Here is a 20572-nt window from a genome sequence, read left to right as displayed (position 1 = left end):
TCACCTCTGGCACGTTCTGAGCACGCACTGAAGCAGCCATCACTGTCAGCTAATCACCTCAGAATGAATCTGACAGGGACCGGGAACACTTACGCAAGTTCTGACTGACTACGCTATTTCCGTAGCTTAAGCTTATTCTGAAAGCATAGCTACAGTAACTAACTAACGTCCATCCATATTAACTACTGAGATCGCATCGCACGGCACTAAAACGGGATGTGCAATACGATTTTCTTGTGCAAGCATACGAATGTAAATTGGGCGCCCTGGTACTACATAAGTACCGATTTTATTTCCAGTCTGGCAGTGAGCTTTTGAGTATAAGCTATGTAACTGGAAGTTTGGTTCCAAAATGGGACCAATTAATTAGAGTTGTGTGCCTAGTGAAGCCAAAGGCTTACTTTACCTAGGAGGCATTGGAGGCAATATTTTATAGCAAGAGTTAAATTCCCTATTGCAATGAATGCTGCTTTAAACAATTCAGAGCATGGCACTGTATATTACAAAAGAAAAAAGAAAACTGTAGGTAGCAGGCAATTCCTGTTACTGTAATAAACTCGTGTTCTGCTAAATAAAATGATAAATCCCCAGAATTTATGTTACATGAAATCAACAAGATTATACAAAAAGGAGGTTGCAACAAATCTGAAACAAAGTGATCTCAATAATTTGTATCAGTCTCTATTGGGTACACTACGGTGGCAACAAAGTAGCATCTCTTTGCTCTGTTTTTAGCCAGGTTTTGTGTTCTGGGTTTAGTGCCCACACAGGGTGTATTTCTGGCAGAGTAATAGCGGACTATTCCCCTAGGGAATGGTTCGAGTTTTGCATTACAAGGTATCTATTGCAATATTTAAAGCCCTGGGTAAGCTTGTTATGCAAGGCTATACCTGTCTTGTATAGCAGTCTGACCCTTTAATCTCCAGTCAATTTCTCTGCTTCCTCTGAGTCATACAAACGTGCATTGGACTCAGGATGAGAGGATTTTGGCTGGGCTGCCACAGTGGAGACAGTAGTAGGTCTTGAAACCTGACCTGAACCCCCACAATATAGGCACAAGTTTTGGTCTCTGCGCTACCTTCGCTCCTCTAAGGAGAGCTTGGGCCGCAGATACCTACTATGCCTCCTCTGGGCCTCTTGGCCTGAGGACTCACTATCTAATAATTTCTTAGACAGGGTCTGCTGCAGAACCTCTAACCGCTCAGGTTTTAAGGCATTGAAAGCCATGTTTAAGGCCACCACGAACTCCTGCAGGGCTTGCATAATCAAGCACTGCAAACAAAAACCAAACAAGACAAACTACGGCAACAAGGCAAAGTGGATTAAGATACGACTGGACTGGACAAGCCAAGCTGATCTCAGAAAGTTTTAAGAAAATAACATCAGTCGCGAGATATTTCTCTGCAAAACATGGTAACTCATCAAAAAGTCTCAAAGTATGTGAACTAGAAATAAAAATCAATCTTGGCATCAGGGGCGGTGATCTCACCAATGCATTATTAAGAAAAGAGAGCCAATGGACATTGAACTTGGGAGCACTAAACCCACAAGGCATGAGCCAATACATTAATTATGGGGGCTTCTTGACATAGGAATATAAGTAATTCATCCATAAATCCCCAACTTACTGCAATTCTGTTGTAATTAAAAAAGTAGAATATGTCATTATAGGCGATGACATACTTAGTAACTAGAGAATTAACGACAATTTTATCTCAATAAGTTTTTACTAATTTTTACTTTCATTTCACATAGGGCACTTCACACAATTTTATTTATATACATTTTCACGTTTTTCACTTAATTATTATTATTGTCTTCATGTATTTAAAGTTATAGTCACAATAAGCTTAATTAATACAAAAGGTATCATTAACCCCTTCACGACATTTGACGTATATATACGTCATGGCCGGGAAGTACTTCCCGACACATGACGTATATATACGTCATGACTTTAAACTGTCACTGCGTCTAGAGACGCAGTGACAGAGGGACGATGTCTGCTGTCCCTGACAGCAGACATGTCCCTGCATGCCCAGGGGGGGCTGCGATGCCGCCCCCCCGTCGGCGATCGCTGTGATTGGCTGTTCAGTGTGAACAGCCATTCACAGCGTTTTCCTGTGTTACCAGCGAATCAGACGCTCGGTAACACAGGTGTCAATCACCGCCGGGCGTCAGGGGGCATGAGGGGGTCATCGGTGACGATGACACCTCACCCCACCCTCACCCCACCTGCCCCCAAGGCTGTGATTGGTCCGTGGGACCCACGGACCAATCACAGCCAAGGCGCGACATTTAAACTAACGGTGACTGCGCTGCAGACGCCATTCCGGTCTGGAATAGCGTGCAGAGCGGTCACCGTGCCTATCTGCCGTGATACTGACCTGATCCTTGCTAATACTTACCTGATCCTTGCAAATACCTTACCTGATCACTTGATCACTGCTTGTAGCGTGCTGGACGCTTCCTGGATCTGACTTCCTGAGACTTCCTGCTGCTGCTGCAGTGTGATAGAGAGATAGAGAGATAGAGAGAGAGATAGAGAGAGATAGAGAGATAGTGACAGAGAGAGCTATATTTTGTGTCTGCTACCCCCCCTTTTTGGGGGTGCAGGGTTTTTTTATATATAAATAACTGTCAGTGCTGCTGCTGCAGTGTCATAGAGTGATAGATAGTGATAGATAGTGATAGATAGTGATAGATAGTGAGAGATAGAGAGATTTGTGTCTGCTACCCCCCCTTTTTGGGGGTGCAGGGTTTTTTTTTTATATATATAACTGTCAGTGCTGCTGCTGCAGTGTCATAGAGTGATAGATAGTGAGAGATAGAGAGATAGAGAGAGATAGTGACAGAGAGTGATAGAGAGTGTATATTTTGTGTCTGCTACCCCCCCTTTTTGGGGGTGCAGGTTTTTTTTTATACATATAACTGTCAGTGCTGCTGCTGCAGTGTCCTAGAGTGATAGATAGTGATAGATAGTGATAGATAGTGATAGATAGTGAGAGATAGAGAGAGATAGTGACAGAGAGTGATAGAGAGTGTATATTTTGTGTCTGCTACCCCCGCCTTTTGTGCTGATCACTATATCTGAGGTGATCAGCAACTTTTTGGGGGCGCAGAGGTTTTTTTTTTATATATATACCTGTCAGTTGCTGCCAGTTGCACTGTCAGTTGCACCAAAGGTTGTGCACCTGCTGCCCCTCACTGGTAATCAGTGTCGCATCACTGATCACCTTTTTTTTTTTTTGTGGGTGCTGTGTGGTCTTTTTTTAATTTTTTTTTTACACACACAAAGATTTTGTGGGTGTCCTGTGGCCACTGTGCGCTGATCAGTGACGTACATCACTGATCAGCTTTTTCGGCACAGGGTTGATCTATTTTTTTTTTTTTTTGATCAAATTCCTGTTGCCTTTGAGCGCTGTTCAGTGACGGACGTTACTGACCAACATCTGTGCTCAATTTTTGGCGCAGGACCTTTTTTTTGTTTTTTTAACCCCTTCAATTTTTTTTTTTTTAACCCCTTCAATTTTTTTTTTTTTTAACCCCTTCAATTTTTTTTTTTTGTATAAAGTATTTTTTTTTTCTGCACTACATACACACTACACACTACATACCCCCCGGGTTGAAATAAAGTTTGTACCCCCCCCTACACTATACACGTGTTGAAACATTTCACTACCAGTAACACAAAAATAAAAATGGCATCCCAAATGTCATCCCAAATGTCATCCCAGTCATCCAGAAGAATGTATTCAGTGGAGGAGGCATATGCCATGCTTGCCTCTGACTCTGACACAGCCAGTGAGGCAAGCGGGGAATTTGAAGGATTCGTCTTAAGCTCCTCTTCCTCCTCTGGTGATGAGGGACCCCCTCAAAGACGCCCCCGTAGAGCAGCTGAGACCCCCCCCCCCCAATAATTGATCTCGTATGGACCCCACCACCAGACAATTTTGAGCCCCAGGTTCCTGAGTTTTTGGCCATGCCAGGAATCCAATTTGATTCCACAGGTCTCAGAGAAATTGACTTTTTCAAATTATTTTTCTCTGATGATTTTATAAATTTAATGGTGGACCAAACTAATTTATATGCCCAGCAGTTTATTGCTCAAAACCCCACGTCATCATTTGCTAGGTGGACCCCTGTAGATGCAGTAGAGATGATGACGTTTTGGGGTCTGGTGTTTCATATGGGCATAGTAAAAAAGCCACAAATTAGGCAATATTGGAGTACAGATGTTCTGTACAGCACCCCATTTTACCGTATGGCCATGACTCGGACTCGTTTTGAGACAATCCATAAATTTATACATTACACCGATAATGCACAGTGCCCACCCAGAGATGATCCCACCTTTGACAGGCTATTCAAAGTCAGGCCGGTCATTGATCATTTCAGTGCCAAATTTGCAGAGCTATACATCCCTGATAAATGTATTAGTATCGACGAGTCCCTTATACATTTTAAAGGAAGGGTTAAATTCCGCCAGTACCTTCCCAGTAAGAGGGCAAGGTATGGCATAAAAATGTATAAGCTGTGTGAAAGCACCACAGGGTACACCCACAAGTTTAGGGTATATGAAGGGAAGGATTCAAGAATTGAACCGCCAGAATGCCCCCCCTCCCTCGTAGGTGTTAGTGGAAAAATTGTCTGGGATTTAATGCACCCCTTCCTGGATAAGGGTTATCACCTCTATGTGGATAACTTTTACACTAGCATCCCCCTGTTTAAGGCCCTTGGTTCAAGAGGTACAGCAGCTTGCGGTACTGTGCGCAAGAACCAAAGAGGCCTCCCCAAAACGCACATTGCCCAAGTACTAAGAAGGGGTGAAAGCAGGGGAATATGCACCGAAAATATGTTGTTGGTCAAATATAAGGACAAGAGGGATGTCCTTATACTGACAACAATTCATGGAGACAGTACCACCTCCATACCTGTACGAGGTACCAGTACCCACACCTCAAAACCAAATTGTATCCTAGATTACAATAAGTACATGGGCGGAGTGGATCTTTCAGATCAGGTACTGAAGCCGTACAGTGCCCTGCGGAAAACAAATATCTGGTACAAGAAGCTGGCCGTGTATATCATCCAGATGGCACTGTATAACGCTTACGTGCTATTCCGTTCTACCGGCCAGAGGGGGACATTTATGCACTTTCAAGAGGAAGTCATAAAGGGCCTAATATTTGGGAACCAGCAGGCAGAGGGCCCCAGTACTTCTAGTACTGGCCCCCGTATTGTACCAGGGCAGCATTTTCCCAACGAAATCCCCTCCACTGCAAGAAAGGGCAGGACACAAAAAAGGTGCAAAGTTTGCTATAAAAAGGGAATAAGAAAGGAAACTATTTTCCACTGTGAAACTTGCCCCGACAAACCCGGCCTATGTATAAAGGAGTGTTTCAAAATATACCACACATCTATGGATTATTAGGTTCATCATTTCACCGTGCTTCGGGGGTCTTGCTAATGCCACATAGCACCCACCATTCATTCCACCAGAATCTGAGCTGCAAAATCCAAAAATCACTCCTTCCCTTCTGAGTCCTGCCATGCACCCAACTGGTATTTTTTGGTCACATGTGAGGCATTGCCATACTCTGGAGAAATGGGGGCACAGATTTTGGGGTGCTTTGTCTCCTTCATTTCTTGTGAAAATGACAAATTTTGAGCCAGAACTGCATTTTTGTGTAAAAAAATGTAATTTTTCATTTTCACTGCCCAGTTGTATCAAAATTGGTGAAACCCCTGGGGGTTTGAAATGTACACTATACCCCTAGATGAATTCCCTGAGGGGTGTAGTTTGCAAAATGGGGTCACTTGTGGGGGGGTTCCACTGTATTGGTAATGCAACATAGCACCCACCATTCATTCCACCAAAATCTGTGCTCCAAAATCCAAAAATCACTCCTTCCCTTCTGAGTCCTGCCATGCACCCAACTGGTATTTTTTCGTCACATGTGAGGCATTGCCGTACTCTGGAGAAATGGGGGCACAGATTTTGGGGTGCTTTGTCTCCTTCATTCCTTGTGAAAATGACAAATTTTGAGCCAGAACTGCATTTTTGTGTAAAAAAATGTAATTTTTCATTTTCACTGCCCAGTTGTATCAAAATTGGTGAAACCCCTGGGGGTTTGAAATGTACACTATACCCCTAGATGAATTCCCTGAGGGGTGTAGTTTGCAAAATGGGGTCACTTGTGGGGGGGTTCCACTGTATTGGTAATGCAACATAGCACCCACCATTCATTCCACCAAAATCTGTGCTCCAAAATCCAAAAATCACTCCTTCCCTTCTGAGTCCTGCCATGCACCCAACTGGTATTTTTTGGTCACATGTGAGGCATTGCCGTACTCTGGAGAAATGGGGGCACAGATTTTGGGGTGCTTTGTCTCCTTCATTCCTTGTGAAAATGACAAATTTTGAGCCAGAACTGCATTTTTGTGTAAAAAAATGTAATTTTTCATTTTCACTGCCCAGTTGTATCAAAATTGGTGAAACCCCTGGGGGTTTGAAATGTACACTATACCCCTAGATGAATTCCCTGAGGGGTGTAGTTTGCAAAATGGGGTCACTTGTGGGGGGGTTCCACTGTATTGGTAATGCAACATAGCACCCACCATTCATTCCACCAAAATCTGTGCTCCAAAATCCAAAAATCACTCCTTCCCTTCTGAGTCCTGCCATGCACCCAACTGGTATTTTTTGGTCACATGTGAGGCATTGCCGTACTCTGGAGAAATGGGGGCACAGATTTTGGGGTGCTTTGTCTCCTTCATTCCTTGTGAAAATGAAAAATTTTGAGCCAGAACTGCATTTTTGTGTTAAAAAATGTAATTTTTCATTTTCACAGCCCAGTTGAACCAAAATTGGTGAAACCCCTGGGGGTTTGAAATGTACACTATACCCCTAGATGAATTCCCTGAGGGGTGTAGTTTGCAAAATGGGGTGACTTGTGGGGGGGTTCCACTGTATTGGTGCTTTGGGAGTCTTGCTAATGCAACATAGCACCCACCATTCATTCCACCAAAATCTGTGCTGCAAAATCCAAAAATCACTCCTTCCCTTCTGAGTCCTGCCATGCGCCCAACTGGTATTTTTTGGTCACATGTGAGGCATTGCCGTACTCGGGAGAAATTGGGGCACAGACTTTGGGGTGCTTTGTCTCCTTCATTCCTTGTGAAAATGAAAAATTTTGAGCCAGAAGTGCATGTTTGTGTAAAAAAATGTAATTTTTCATTTTCACAGCCCAGTTGTACCACAATTGGTGAAACCCCTGGGGGTTTGAAATGTACACTATACCCCTAGATGAATTCCCTGAGGGGTGAACTTTGCAAAATGGGGTGACTTGTGGGGGGGTTCCACTGTATTGGTGCTTTGGGAGTCTTGCTAATGCAACATAGCACCCACCATTCATTCCACCAAAATCTGTGCTGCAAAATCCAAAAATCACTCCTTCCCTTCTGAGTCCTGCCATGCGCCCAACTGGTATTTTTTGGTCACATGTGAGGCATTGCCGTACTCGGGAGAAATTGGGGCACAGACTTTGGGGTGCTTTGTCTCCTTCATTCCTTGTGAAAATGAAAAATTTTGAGCCAGAAGTGCATGTTTTTGTAAAAAAATGTAATTTTTCATTTTCACAGCCCAGTTGTACCACAATTGGTGAAACCCCTGGGGGTTTGAAATGTACACTATACCCCTAGATGAATTCCCTGAGGGGTGTACTTTGCAAAATGGGGTGACTTGTGGGGGGGTTCCACTGTATTGGTGCTTTGGGAGTCTTGCTAATGCAACATAGCACCCACCATTCATTCCACCAAAATCTGTGCTGCAAAATCCAAAAATCACTCCTTCCCTTCTGAGTCCTGCCATGCGCCCAACTGGTATTTTTTGGTCACATGTGAGGCATTGCCGTACTCGGGAGAAATTGGGGCACAGACTTTGGGGTGCTTTGTCTCCTTCATTCCTTGTGAAAATGAAAAATTTTGAGCCAGAAGTGCATGTTTGTGTAAAGAAATGTAATTTTTAATTTTCACAGCCCAGTTGTACCACAATTGGTGAAACCCCTGGGGGTTTGAAATGTACACTATACCCCTAGATGAATTCCCTGAGGGGTGTACTTTGCAAAATGGGGTGACTTGTGGGGGGGTTCCACTGTATTGGTGCTTTGGGAGTCTTGCTAATGCAACATAGCACCCACCATTCATTCCACCAAAATCTGTGCTGCAAAATCCAAAAATCACTCCTTCCCTTCTGAGTCCTGCCATGCGCCCAACTGGTATTTTTTGGTCACATGTGAGGCATTGCCGTACTCGGGAGAAATTGGGGCACAGACTTTGGGGTGCTTTGTCTCCTTCATTCCTTGTGAAAATGAAAAATTTTGAGCCAGAAGTGCATGTTTGTGTAAAAAAATATAATTTTTCATTTTCACAGCCCAGTTGTACCACAATTGGTGAAACCCCTGGGGGTTTGAAATGTACACTATACCCCTAGATGAATTCCCTGAGGGGTGTACTTTGCAAAATGGGGTGACTTGTGGGGGGGGTTCCACTGTATTGGTGCTTTGGGAGTCTTGCTAATGCAACATAGCACCCACCATTCATTCCACCAAAATCTGTGCTGCAAAATCCAAAAATCACTCCTTCCCTTCTGAGTCCTGCCATGCGCCCAACTGGTATTTTTTGGTCACATGTGAGGCATTGCCGTACTCGGGAGAAATTGGGGCACAGACTTTGGGGTGCTTTGTCTCCTTCATTCCTTGTGAAAATGAAAAATTTTGAGCCAGAAGTGCATGTTTGTGTAAAAAAATTTAATTTTTCATTTTCACAGCCCAGTTGTACCACAATTGGTGAAACCCCTGGGGGTTTGAAATGTACACTATACCCCTAGATGAATTCCCTGAGGGGTGTACTTTGCAAAATGGGGTGACTTGTGGGGGGGTTCCACTGTATTGGTGCTTTGGGAGTCTTGCTAATGCAACATAGCACCCACCATTCATTCCACCAAAATCTGTGCTGCAAAATCCAAAAATCACTCCTTCCCTTCTGAGTCCTGCCATGCGCCCAACTGGTATTTTTTGGTCACATGTGAGGCATTGCCGTACTCGGGAGAAATTGGGGCACAGACTTTGGGGTGCTTTGTCTCCTTCATTCCTTGTGAAAATGAAAAATTTTGAGCCAGAAGTGCATGTTTGTGTAAAAAAATGTAATTTTTCATTTTCACAGCCCAGTTGTACCACAATTGGTGAAACCCCTGGGGGTTTGAAATGTACACTATACCCCTAGATGAATTCCCTGAGGGGTGTACTTTGCAAAATGGGGTGACTTGTGGGGGGGTTCCACTGTATTGGTGCTTTGGGAGTCTTGCTAATGCAACATAGCACCCACCATTCATTCCACCAAAATCTGTGCTGCAAAATCCAAAAATCACTCCTTCCCTTCTGAGTCCTGCCATGCGCCCAACTGGTATTTTTTGGTCACATGTGAGGCATTGCCGTACTCGGGAGAAATTGGGGCACAGACTTTGGGGTGCTTTGTCTCCTTCATTCCTTGTGAAAATGAAAAATCTTGAGCCAGAAGTGCATGTTTGTGTAAAAAAATTTAATTTCTCATTTTCACAGCCCAGTTGTACCAAAATTGGTGAAACCCCTGGGGGTTTGAAATGTACACTATACCCCTAGATGAATTCCCTGAGGGGTGTAGATTGCAAAATGGGGTGACTTGTGGGGGAGATTCCTAACTTTTAGCACTTATGGTGCCTAGAAACCTACATGGTGCCTAAAAAAAAATCTCATAAAAAGGAGGCTCCAAAATCAAGTAGGTGCTCCTTCTATTATGAAGCCTGTGGTTTGGTCAACGTGCACACTAGGGCCACATATAGGATATTTTTGAAAACAAAAGAATTGGGGGAATCAATTTTTAGTCACATTTCTCTAGTAAAATCTACTGTATTCGTTAGAAAAATGTATTAAAATTGAAACTCTGCAAAAAAAAAGAAATTTTGAAATTTCACCTACACTTTGTTTTAATTCCTGTGAAACACCTAAAGGGTTAACAAACTTCCAAAATGCTGTTTTGAATACTGTGAGGGGTGCAGTTTTTGAAATGGCATCATTTATGGGGGTGTCTCACATACAAGTCCCTCAAAGTCACATCAGAACTGAACTGGTCCCTAAAAAAATCAGTGTTTGAAATTTTCTTGAAAATTTGAGAATTTGCTATTCATATTGTAAGCCTCCTAGTGTCCAAAAAAATTAAAAGGAAGTTGAAATAATGATGGAAACATAAAGTAGACATATGGTCTATGTTAGTTATTAACTATTTTGAGTGGTATGATTATTTGTCTCACAAGCAGAAAATTTAACATTTTGCAAATTGCTAAATTTTCCATTTTTTCACGATATTTTGGTATTTTTCACAAAAAAACACAGACTGTATCGACCCAAATTTACCACTAACTTGAAGTACAATGTGTCACGAGAAAACAATCTCAAAATCACTGGGATAAGTAAAAGCAAAAAAAAGTTATCACCACTTAAGTGAGACATGTCAGATTTGAAAAAAAGGGCTCTGTCATGAAGGCACAAACTGGCTCTGTCATGAAGGGGTTAACATCATATACGTTTTTTAGGGATATTAGAATGTCTGATAAATATATTCACTGGAAATACACCGATAAATTCATACATCATTTTTATACTTATTCTTATTTATTTCCTCTTCACTCAATTTCATCACAATTCACTTACAATAATTTATTTTATAATAATCGAAATAGAATATTAAATATTAGGGATAAAATAATGTATACCGGATCAATAAAGCAGTACAAAACTATCAATTATACTGAATATTTTATCTGATTATTTATAATTGATCCATATTATTAATAGAATTTCGATATTACACGATAATTATATTACAAAAGTTAACTTTTAGAAAATTAAGCAATAGACTTGCAATTATAAGATCGGGTATATTTAAAAAAAAATCAATTTTTAAAATCCATAAAACTATAGGCTGAATATGTAAATTAATTAAATACATTTTAATATATAAAAAAAAATTATAAACTTTTTGTCCTTTTTGTTAAATTTTTCAAATTTTTTTGGGATGTGATATCGCTTTAAGAACATAAATCAATTAATACCCCTTTCAGACATATGGCCAAATCCCAGGATTTTACACATGAACACGCATCAACCTGGGATTTTGGTATGTCTGAAAGGTTCAACCCGGGTGTTAAAACCCAGGTCTCCGACCCTTCTTTTTACCTAGGTTGAGGACCCAGATTTAAGACCTGGGTTGACCCTTTCAGACATAAGAAAAACCCTGTTTTTTTCAGCAAATTACTGGGTAGAACTGCTTCACCTGGTAATTTGCTGCTGTAAGTGTGAAAGGGTGCAGGCTGCACACGGGAAAATGATCCAGCAGTCAAAATGCCGGGTAATTCCCGGGTAGTATGTCTAAAAGGGGTATTCTATGCTATACTAATTGATTAAAAGACTCCCTTCCTGACAAACTTAACATTAGGAATTTATCTAAACAACGGACATACAATGAGATATACAATTGGCTACCTGCCACTCAGGGAGAAAACAAAGTTGATTGGTTATAGTCGTATATATAGTTGCACATTCTAGTGCTGGTAACAGGTGTGCACACGTGACTGACAAGCCGTCTCCAACCAGAAACTGGATTACCACAGAGGGTGTCAGGAGAGAGCGGCGGTGCTGACCGGGAGTGGTAAAGTCCCCGGCCTGCGTGGGGGGGGGGGGGGGGGGATGAATAGCCGCTAGCGGCTGCACCCCAAAAAAGCAGGGACAGGTTACACTTTATTTTAATTTTTGTTATTCATTATTGGCATGGTTTAAAATATTCCCTTGTGCAAATTTCTCTGCTCAAATGTAATCATTGATATAAGCATGACTTCTCTAACTATAATATGCTTAATAACTTGGTGCACGCTGTGCTGAATATTGAGAACCACATTTTGATGCTATAATTAAGCTGTATACTTACATATGCATAAAGCAATTGTTGTGCTGATTGTTATATACTGCCAGAGGCGGATTGGCCCACCAGGAAACCGGGCTGTTTCCCGGTGGGCCGGACCAGATTTCACTCTGGCTGGGCCGCTTACCTTGGTTAGAAGCGGCCGCAGCCTAGCCTGGTCAGAAAGGGCAACATTGCCCAAAACAAATATGGCCACCACCCATATGCATATATTAAATGCACATATGCGGCGGCCATATTTGTTTTGGGCTATGCTGCACTGCGGCCGCTGGATGCCCACGGAAGTGGTGAGTAGTGTCCGCACCACCGCACGTGAGGGGTTGCTGTCGCCACGCCCCCCCCCCCCGAATTCTGTGAGGCGAGGTCACCAGTAGCTGATAGATTCCATGCTATAATACAACCAGAAAGGTTGCATAATAATTGTCCACTGTGTGCGGGAGCGGCGGGCATTTTCCCGAAGATCAATAAACGCGTTCAATCACTGGCTGCAGCATCTTAGCTAATCTTAGCTGAGGCCTCTCACTTCCAGCAGCCACGGTGATTAAATTATGGGGGACTGAGAGAACGCATTGCTGTATCTGGCAGAAGGTGATGGTATTTAATTGTGCTACCCTTGTGTTATTATACAGGGGGAGCAGCCTGTGGTGTCCTGTAATACAGGGGGAGCGCCTGTGGTGTCCTGTTATACAGGGGGAGCAGCCTGTGGTGTCCTGTTATACAGGGGGAGCAGCCTGTGGTGTCTTGTTATACAGGGTGAGCGGCCTGCGGCATCCTGTTATACAGGGTGAGCGGCCTGCGGCATCCTGTTATACAGGGGGAGCGGCCTGCGGCATCCTGTTATACAGGGGGGAGCGGCCTGCGGCGTATTGCTATACAGGGGGAGCGGCCTGCGGTGTCCTGTTATACAGGGAGAGCCAGCGGCGGTGTGAGTAGTATCCGCACCCCCTGGCCGTGGCGACAGAGCCACGCCCCCATATCACTAGGTCCCCCCAAGGGCTGCTTAAAATTATTTCCCAGGCTGCTTTTAATTCCCAATCCGCCCCTGTATACTGCACACAGGTGCATGCAGTTAAACAAGTTATGTGTTCATCCGACCCGGCTTCCGTTTACATCAATGGAGGACGTACAACCTGTGGACCGAGGCGTCAGCAGTTTGGATGGGGGGGGGGGGCACACATAGCCTCCGCTGCCATCTGTTATACTCTGCAGACAGCACCGGAGGAGAATGGATGCCTGCGTGCGGCATCCATTCACCTCCCGCACGAGGGCTGGGGGTTGCATGGGGGATGTGGCAGCCAGAAGATCACATTAGTGCTGGGCTTGCCCCCAGGGCAGCGGTCTCCGTCCCGGCGGCAGCAATCGGCGCTTGGAGATCATGTCATCTCCCAGTGGCGGCTTAGGAACCGCCTGGGCCGGGTGGGGAGGGGGGGAGCGCTGGTGTAGAAGGGACCAAACGCCGGGTCGCACCCGGCTTGAAGCTGGGTCCAAAAACCCGGGTGTGACGGGATGCAGTCAAAATCCCGACGGTCAAAATCCCGAATGGGTCATAATACCGACAAGGACAAAATCCCGACAAGGACAAAATCCCGACATTTAAAATACCGACATATACAATGTACAGGTGAAACTGTCAACATGACTTTGGGTCGACAGGTCGCGAGGTCGACATGGGTTTTTTCACAGTTTTTTGACCCGACATGTGCCGACAGGCGGTTTTTCATGCCCTACCATCCACTAGGGCGTGGTGGGAGAATAAAATGCCCGAAGCATCGCGAGCGGCTGCGGTTCACCTCCAACTGTGTCCATGTCGACTGTGTCGACATTCGGGTAAAAAAACAGTGAAAACCTCGCGACCTGTCATGTTGACAGTTTCACCTGCACATTCTATATGTCGGTATTTTGACCATGTTGGGATTTTAAATGTCGGGATTTTGTCCTTGTCGTCACCTCCTCTGCCGGTCCCTGCAGATTCTTTTAAAGGCGGCAGAGTCGACCTGGGAGCCTGGTCCTGTGCTGCACTCGGGAAGCTGATTGTAAGCTGGATGCTGGAGACAATAAAACAGCAGCTATAGCAGGTGGAATTAACCAGGCATGGTGGTAGTAACAACAGCAGCAGCAGGATGAGGTTTACTGTAGCAGGTACTTTGGAGTCAGTCTTTGGGAAACTCTCAGGAGAATGACGAGTGAGGTTTATAGTTGACGCCTATGTCGGCTAAGGAGATGAAGATGGTGATGGCCCTTTAAGACCAATAGAAAACTCTGCTTGGAGATGTTGGAGTGATCTATCCTCTTCCCTTGGGAGAGATGGTAACAGCGAGGAAGGTAACCTGGCAAGTGGAGAGAGCCAGGGAGCTTTGGTTACTGCAGCAGATGGCACAGAAAACCACAGGGACTCTGGACAGGAACCTGGAGCCTTGGGATACTGACTTCTGGATGAACACAGGGATCGGCTGGGGATTGGCTACTGACAGCAGCAGCAATTAGGTCACAACCAGGAAGTGGGATTACTTGAATATACCTGGATCATGTGACCTGGGGGCACTGTGGCATGATGTGAACTGGGGACACTGTGGCATGATGTGAACAGGGGGCACTGTTCCTTTGGTATGATGTGTATTAACATTAACCCCTTGAGTGGTGGGTTTTGCTGGGGCAGGACAAACCTACCAGGGCAGGTTTGTCCTGCCGGTACTTGTTTCCTAGCACGGCGCCCGTCGGGGTACATCGCATGCCTTAAGTTAAGGTACTTAAGGCATGCGATGGACGCGATGGACCCGATTTTCTGTCTTTAACTAGCTCACTTGCCGGTAAAAGTGAAAATCGCGTTGATCGCGTCCATCGCGGCCCCGACACGATCAACGCGATTTTCCCATATGGAACAATGTTAAATTAATTTTAAAGTGAAAATCGGGTTGATCGCGTCGATCGCGGGCCATTATAATGGCCCGCGATGCAATCAACCCGATTTTACATAGGTGACAATGTGAAATGGGCCAATATGGGCCCATTTCACATTGAATATGTGTAAAAAGTATGGTCAATGCCCCCCCCCCAATTTTTCCGCCACCCCGGTATTGACACCAACCCGAAGCGTGGCGAGCGCAGCGAGCCCGCGAGGGGCGGCGGTACGCATCCTCCGACCTTTTCATACCCCTACTATCCACGTCGGCGTGGAGTTGAGAATAGAAAGTGTGGCCAATGCAGCGAGCCACCGAGCCCAAAGCGTGGCGAGCGCAGCGAGGGGACACGGATACCTGTGAAGCCCGCGAGGGGACGCGGATCCCTCGCGGGGCACGCTGCGCTCGCCACGCTTTGGGCTTCGGGCACTTTCTATTCTCAACTCCACGCCGACGTGGATAGTAGGGGTATGAAAAGGTCGGAGGACGCGTACCGCCGCCCCTCGCGGGCTCGCTGCGCTCGCCACGCTTCGGGTTGGCGTCAATACCGGGGTGGCGTTAACAATGGGGGGCATTTGAAACATCAGGGGGGTTTTCTATGAAAATGGGGTGTTTTGGGGCATTTTACATTAAAATCAATGCAAAATCTGGTCTCAGGGACCATTTTACATTGATTCCATTGTAAAAATCGGGTCGATCGCATCGCATGCGATTTGGTTGGCATGCGATCGACGCGATTTTTCCGACCCAATGCTTACAATCAAAATCGGTGGCGCCGTGCTAGGAAACAAGTACCGTCCTGCCTCAGCAAAACCCACCACAGAGCGTAGCTTCTCTCCCACCTGTCCGGGCACCCCCCTCACCTCAGCTCCAGAGTTTGTACGCCGGAGCTCTTCTGCCGCTGCCCCAGCCGCCTGTCACAGCAGTAACCACAGGCGCAGACTCGGGGATGTTCGGGGCGGCTCGGGAGAACTTGGGCACCTGAGCGCTCCTGAGTCCCCTGGAGCCGCCCCAATCATCCCTGAGCTCTGGCGTATGATCGCCGAAGCAGAGAGGTGAGGGGGAGTCACGGTAGGGGAGGGGGAAGGAGGTGGGGGGTGCAGGCACCACTGGTGCACACCGTGAAATTAGTGGTATGCATGGAAATTTTCCAGGACAGCCCGCTGCGGCAGCGCAGCTGAGCCCGGAAAATTTCCAAGCATACCACTCAACTGGTTAATAGGATGGTGGAGGAATAGTTTAATGACATTTTATAAATTAGAATGTCTCACAGTCTCTTTGAATACCAGGTAAGAAAAAAGTTAATTTGGAGCTCCTTGCACAAACTCTCATTGTCACCCACCCACCAGTGTGCAGGTGGGACAGATGTAACATGATTTGAGTGGAGTGTGTTCAAACTGAAATCTAAATGGCAGTGTAAGAATAAAGCAACTAGTATTTACCCTGAACAGAAACAAAATAACTCTCCCAAATGTAACTATCTCTGCACATGTTACATCTGCCCCACCTGCAGTGCACATGGTTTTGTCAATTAGCCCTTTCAAGACGAACGTCTAGTCATGCTCAACAGCCCTAGCGCTAGTAGCAGATCCAATGGTGAGCCAATAAGAACATTAACAGCGTTCAACATTCAATGTAGACCATTATTGAATTTAAAAAAAAATTACAATTAATTTAAACATTTAAACCAGATTGTTTGAATTGAAAAAAAAATTTGGACTGCAAAAGGTTAAAAAAAAAATTTGCTTTTGCAAACCAATTAGAATCATCCCCAATGTATGATGATAACAATTATATTAACAACAGTAAGGAGGGTAGTGACAAGGATGCTGATGAGTCAGACATGCTCCACATGAGGTGATGAAAAACAACATGGTTAGCTGCAAAAAGCCAACTCAGAGCTTGTTTTGTGGGGGTCAAACAATCCAAGCATTTCTGCCACAAAAGTAGCAGCACCTGTCCGTGAAGTGTTTAGTTTGTTAAATCTGTGCATGTTTTTTTTTAATACAACATAAGGGTATGATGACAAATACATCTCGCAGCACAGGCAGTGTAATGGTTAGCATTACTGCCTCACGGCACTGCGGTCATGGGTTTGATTCCCACCATGGCTCTTACTGTGCGGAGTTTGTATATTCTCCCCGGGCTTCAATGGGTTTCCTACTGGTACTACGGTTTCCTCCTGCAATAAGCCAACTGAGAGCTTGTTTGGTGGGTGTCAAACAATCCAAGCACTTCTGCCACAAAAGTAGAAGCACCTGTCCATGAAGTATTTCGTTTGTTAAATCTATGCATGTTCTTTTTAATACAACATAAGGGTATGAGGACAAATCCATCTTGCAGCACAGATGGTGTAACTGTGCCGAGTTTGTATATTCTCCCCGTGCTTGCATGGCTTTCCTCCTGGTAATACGGTTTCCTCCGACAATTCAAAAATATACTGGTTTCATTGGTTTCCAACAAAATTAATCCTAGAATGTCTGTGTGTGCGTGTACACATTATATTATTGACCCAATTAAGCATGGGAAAACTTCCAGTTTCCTAATTAATCATTAAGGAGGGAGTCCTGGGAATTCTGAACCAGATTTTTTTTTTACTTAAGAAAAACAATATTTTTCCCTACTCCGCACCTGCTCTTAAGATGTGAGAAAAAAGACGCAATAAATCCAATAGTAATTACAGCGGCTAAAATTCTTGTGGCCGATTGAAATGTGAAAAACCGCTGCGACCAATGAAAATTTCACGCACAGCGGGAAAAAGATTTTACGTGGCCAAATGAGTACGCACCAGTATATACAGGATCAGTATATCTGCCCAAAACAAATCAGATTTCCCTAATCTAAACATATTTATGCAGATATATACATCTGATACAACATGTCTGTTGACCGCTGATAACACAGAACAGAGAAGCCATTGTGCTTGTTATTTGAAATATAAAATATCTATTCCCCACTCCCAGTTGGCAGGACCGATCCCTGTTATTGATTAATAGGTTTGTTTAAACAGTTTTCTAAATAATAGATAACCAAATACTCGCTGCTTCAATGTGTGGAACCAGATGTTCCAGCTTCCCGGTTTACATTTTATATAGGGAACCATAATAATACCTGTGATCAGTGACAAAGTGCATATAGGACCTTATTAAATTCCGTTCGCAACTGGCGCTCGTTCTCACGGGGACCGATGTTTTGTTATTGTGCATCTCTGCAGAGATCTCGGGTGATCGGTCCGATATACATCAGGCAGTTGGTATGCTTGATATGTGCATCGATAGGGATGTTTTTAGGTTTGATATGCTGTGCAGCATGTATGCTAATGAAGGACAGAACACCAAAAGTTCTCTCCTTCATTTAACATCGACCAATGTGTACCCAGGTTCTGATATGTCAGCCCCTTAGGCCGCCATATTGGCTGGGTACACATGGCTTCAGTGTGTACCCAGCGATAGATTGTAAACTCCACAGGGGCGAGATTGAAGGATTAAAAACTGCTATGTAACATATAGGGACTGGGTTCTATCCACCTGAATTTTGTGGATCAGAACCAAAACCCGGTCCGGATTTCCCAAGGAGATCCGATCCCCGGTTCGGATCTTCCCACAATTCATTAATCAAATTGGAATGGAACATTCGGGTTTGGATTGCAAAACTTACAGGATTTCAATCGATTCTTAGCAATGATTATCGATTTTTATAAGGACGAACCAAAACACTTGAGTGCGATTTTGCCGAAACTAAAACATGATGATGCATTTGAACCAAAACTTTAAAAAATGCTAATTTTAACAATAATAATAATAATAATAATAATAATAATAATAATAATAATAATAATTTAGACTATACTGTATCTTTTTTTTATTTATCTAGAACACAGCTTCTCAGCTCCACCTGTGGATCTTTTAAAATGTGTCAATGAATAATGAATGCACCTTTGCACCTGCCGGGTGACCTGGAAAATGTGAATAGTGTGGGGTCCTGAGGACCGAGTTTGAGAACCCCTGATCTAGAAAACACATTGCTATTTATAAATAATCACCAATTTCTAATACAGCTGTAAGGATGCAGCCAACTGCACTGTCATGCTAATGTCAACATTATCCATATAAGCAGTGATGCTGGTTACAGCAGCATCTATAGAGATGGGAACTGCAGCTGGCTCATCTAGGAAGGAAAAGTTGTGCATCAATGCATAGGAGAAGTCATATCAGTAGTCACCTTTGAGGCTCGGGATGGGATCCTCCTAGCAGCACCTGTAGCTTCAACCTGCCGCAAAACTGCAACTATGGACGCAGCTCTCCTTCAACAAGCGGAGGAGTTTCCCCTGGCAGGGAATTCTCTGCGCGCTCATTGGCACAAACCGGCAAGTCCCAGATGCTGATTGGTGAAAGGCGCTGTCTGTCACGTCGACCCCGCCCCTCCTGTGCTTGTTGCCGGAGGTTAGGTACACAAAAGGGTTGCCAGGGAGATGGCTTCATAAAATCGAACACAAAGGGGCAGAACAGTCTCTGTACACTCACCCTGTGCCTAGTGACTGGCTTATGTCCCCACCTCTGCATCTGGGCTGCCCACTTATTTAACCATTTCTCTGCCAATATGGCCTGTTGTAGTGTAATAGACTAGTTTGTAGTTTGGAGGTTTACGTTTCTTTCTCCTGTTACAGTGTTTTAAAATACAGTATTATATTCCTTTGTTGTTTGTGTTTCATTTATCCAGGTGACATTAACATAATTTGTAAATGCAATCCAGCTGTTGTGAAACTACACATCCCAGCATGCCTTGCCATAGTTTTGCATTCTTTAATGGCAAAACTGTGACAAGGCATGATGGGACTTGTAGTTTTACAACAGCTGGAGGGCCATAGTTTGGACGTGACTGATGTAGGGTATGAGCGTATGCTTAGTGCGGATTATGGCGCCTACTGCGCTTTATTATTATTAATATTATTTCTTAAGTTACTTATAATACTTTCACAATAAGATAAAGGATGAGAGTTCTATAGGTCAAAAGCATAAAGGTCGGCATCGTCGACACATGAGAAGGGTCTACATGGATTAGGTCGACATGTTCAAACGTTTGACACAACCAAAAGGTCAACAAGGAAAAAAGGTTGACATGAGTTTTTTCATGAGTTTTTTTTTTTCTTCAGAAAACAACTTGTTGATAATTTACCATCCCAGCGGGTATAGGCACCGTGCCCAAAGCATGGCGAGCACAGTTACCACTAACATGGTATCCATGTTGACATTTGGACCAACAGAGATTCAAAAACCCATGTCGACCTTTCCTTTGTCGACATTTACCTTGTGTCGGCCTTTTGAATATGTTGACTCTTTTATGTGTTGACCTTGGCCTGTCAACCAATAGTGGTCGACCTACTGACCTTCGACCTAATTACTGTCATCAATATGATCCACACCCGAAAAAAATGACATCCAGCAGGTACTGCAATTACCAGGGCTGCTGTTATTTATTCAATGTTATGACAAGTGTTGTCTCCCTGTACTGTTCCTTTGTACGGCGCTGCGAAACACTTGTGGCGCCTTATAAATACAATGATAATAATAATAAGCATAGGGACAAAGATGGCCGCCTCTTTCTGACTGGATGATGAGCTCCACCCACAGTAATAATGGATAACACTTAAGTTCATTGTT

General features: G+C 44.2%; 1 protein-coding gene across 2 annotated transcripts in view; it reads right to left on the bottom strand.

Moving 5' to 3' along the window:
- Positions 1 to 19274, bottom strand: part of CAPSL (calcyphosine like) — a 36604-nt gene extending 17330 nt beyond the window's left edge. For both annotated transcript variants that reach the window (XM_083154890.1, XM_083154896.1), the window contains exon 1: positions 19134 to 19274. The gene's annotated coding sequence lies outside the window, so the exon portion shown is untranslated. The remainder of the gene's footprint in view (positions 1 to 19133) is intronic.
- Positions 19275 to 20572: the final 1298 nt, after the last annotated feature.

This window comes from Crinia signifera, chromosome 1 (assembly GCF_055691185.1).
Source record: "Crinia signifera chromosome 1, ASM5569118v1, whole genome shotgun sequence".
NCBI lineage: Eukaryota > Metazoa > Chordata > Amphibia > Anura > Myobatrachidae > Crinia > Crinia signifera.
This window is presented reverse-complemented; position numbering and strand designations above follow the sequence as displayed.